Source organism: Dermacentor silvarum, chromosome 5 (genome assembly GCF_013339745.2).
Source record: "Dermacentor silvarum isolate Dsil-2018 chromosome 5, BIME_Dsil_1.4, whole genome shotgun sequence".
Lineage (NCBI taxonomy): Eukaryota > Metazoa > Arthropoda > Arachnida > Ixodida > Ixodidae > Dermacentor > Dermacentor silvarum.
Window position 1 is genome coordinate 162,120,561 of NC_051158.1, and position 2,648 is coordinate 162,123,208.

Sequence of the window (2,648 nt, forward strand, 5' to 3'; positions counted from 1 at the left end):
CCGAACCAGCAACCACCCTCCCCCCCCCCCTATCAGGGCTCGGCCAACCCTGGCCTAGACGCCCCGATCTCTTTAGCGGAGGTCCGTGCAGAACTCAATCGCCTCCAGACCAATTCTGCGGCCGGCCCCGACCGCATTTCTAACACGATGCTTAGGAATCTAGATGACGCCTCTATTCACGCCCTCACCGACTACCTTCAAGAGTGTTGGGCCAGCGGTACCATCCCGCAGGAATGGAAGTGCGCCAAGCTAGTCTTCATCCCCAAGCCGGGAAAACCACCCACCTTGGCCAACCTCTGTCCCATCTCTATCACGTCCTGCGTTGGGAAGTTAATGGAACACGTTATCCAGTCCAGAATTCTTCGCTACCTCGAAGACAACCGCCTCCTACCAGACACGATGTTCGGTTTCCGTCCTCACTTAGCAGCCCCCGACATAATGCTTCTCCTCCATCACCGGGTAGTCATGCGTCGCACACTAGACACGAAAGTCATCGTCGGCCTCGATGTTGCCAAGGCCTTCGACAATATCCTCCATGAAGCGAGTCTTCAACAACTCTAGACTCTCGGTGTCGGACATCGCACGTAAGCATACGTCCGAGACTTCCTGACCGACCGCAAGATATAGCTCAGCGTCGGCACGGGACATCCCTTCATCATCTCTCCTGGCAACCGCGGCACGCCGCAAGGCTCACTGCTCTCGCCGCTGCTTTTCAACGTTGCAATGATAGGCCTGCCCAAGCTTCTGGCTGGCATTCCCCACCTACACCACAGCGTTTATGCTGACGATATTACTCTTTGGATCACACACGGCAGTGACGGCAAGATCGAAGAGACTCTCCAGACCGCCATCGATCGGGTCGGAGGCTATCTGGATACAGTTGGCCTCAGCTGCTCGGCGACTAAGTCAGAGTATATAATCATCCCGTCCCCAGGACGACGCCCACCAAAAATACTTCCTGAGATCAACCTCCAGGTGCAAGGAAACCCCATCCCTCGTACCGATCACATCAGGATTCTGGGCCTACACCTACAAGCAAACGGCAGCAACAATATATCGCTCCAACGCATCGACCAGTCGGTGGTAAAGATCGGACGTCTTCTCAAGCGAGTCTCCAACAAGCACCGAGGTATGCGAGAGTGCAACCTCCTGCGCCTCGTTCAAGCCTTCATTTGCTCCCGCATCACCTACTCCGCACCTTACTTACGTCTCATCCGCGCCGAAAGCGAACGGGTCACTTGGAAAAGCATACAAGACGGCCCTGGGTCTTCCCATGTCAACAGCTACTCACAAGCTTATGGCTCTCGGCATCTCCAACACCGTGAGCGAACTGATCGAAGCTACCCTCACCGCCCAATACGAGCGGTTGTCACTCACACACGCTGGCCGCGCGGTACTGCAGCAAGTTGGGATCTCACCAACGAGGGCGGCCCCAATTATATTGACCTTACACCGGAATATCGTCAAAATCTCCGCATCCCTCCCATTCCCAAACGGATGCATCCGGAACACCACGCCGAGAGACGGGCCGATCGTGCACGACAATTCGAGAAACGCTTCAGCGGACGTCCAGATGTCACGTATACGGACGCCTATTACCACCCCTCGAAACCAGCGATGGTGGCGGCAGCCCTCGCCCCGCACCGCAGCTGGTACACAGCCTGTAGCATTTGCAACGCAGAAACAGTCACCGCAGCAGAGGAGGTTGTCATTGCGCTTGCGCTAACTGATCCTATTACCAAAGTCGTCATAAGTGATTCTCAACAGGCGATCCGCAACTACGATGCCGGCCGTATCTCTCGCCAGGCATCACACATTCTGCATTCTACTCCCCCCTCCTCCACATCCCGCTCACTCCTGTGGGCTCCAGCCCATGAATCGCTCCGGGGAAACGTCCAGGTGCATACACTTGCTCGAGATCTTAGCTGCCGAGCCGAGTGTAGGATCCACCGCCCCGATTCCCCTGACATCACTGTCTCGCACGACTCTCTACTCACCACTTACACGGACATCCTCCAGTACTACCGACTCGGAAGATCCATATATCCTCCCGCACACCGTGATCTAACAAGGCGCGAGGCCGTCCAATGGCGCAAACTACAAACAGGCAGCTTCCCACACCCCCTCTTATACAGTAAAATCTTTCCGCAACAAATAACGCCTAGGTGCAAACACTGCTCAGCTCCGGCCACTCTCATACACATGGCGTGGACTTGCACGCATTACAACACAGACAAAACAAACACCCCAGAGTCGTGGGAGTCCCTCCTGCGTATCTCCGAGCCAGCAGACCAACGCCGGGTCATCCAGCGTGCGGTGGAGGCCGCGGAATCCCTAGGGATCCCCGCCGACCTCCTCTAAGCCAGCGCAACCGGTCCTTGGACTGGTCCCCTCTTTTTGGGCGAAATAAAGAATTCACCACCACCACCGTGGAAAGAATGCGACTGGCATAAACAATAATGCAGGCCTGACAATGCTGGCGTTGGGCTAGAACTGCGTCGATTCCATGTCCACTGGCGTCGGTACGGATTTCTGTGGGCGCAGATTCGTCGAAGTGAGCCAACACTGGTGGTGCTGTCAGTATTTCAATCAGCTGTGAGAAGGCGGACACTTGTGCAGGACCCCAAAAAAAAGTGGCGTCTTTCTTA

The 2,648-nt window shown here is 55.8% G+C and overlaps 1 pseudogene; it reads left to right on the forward strand.

Annotated features, from left to right (window-relative positions):
• Positions 1-333: 333 nt before the first annotated feature.
• On the forward strand, positions 334-2,376 carry LOC125945227 (uncharacterized; annotated as a pseudogene).
• Positions 2,377-2,648: the final 272 nt, after the last annotated feature.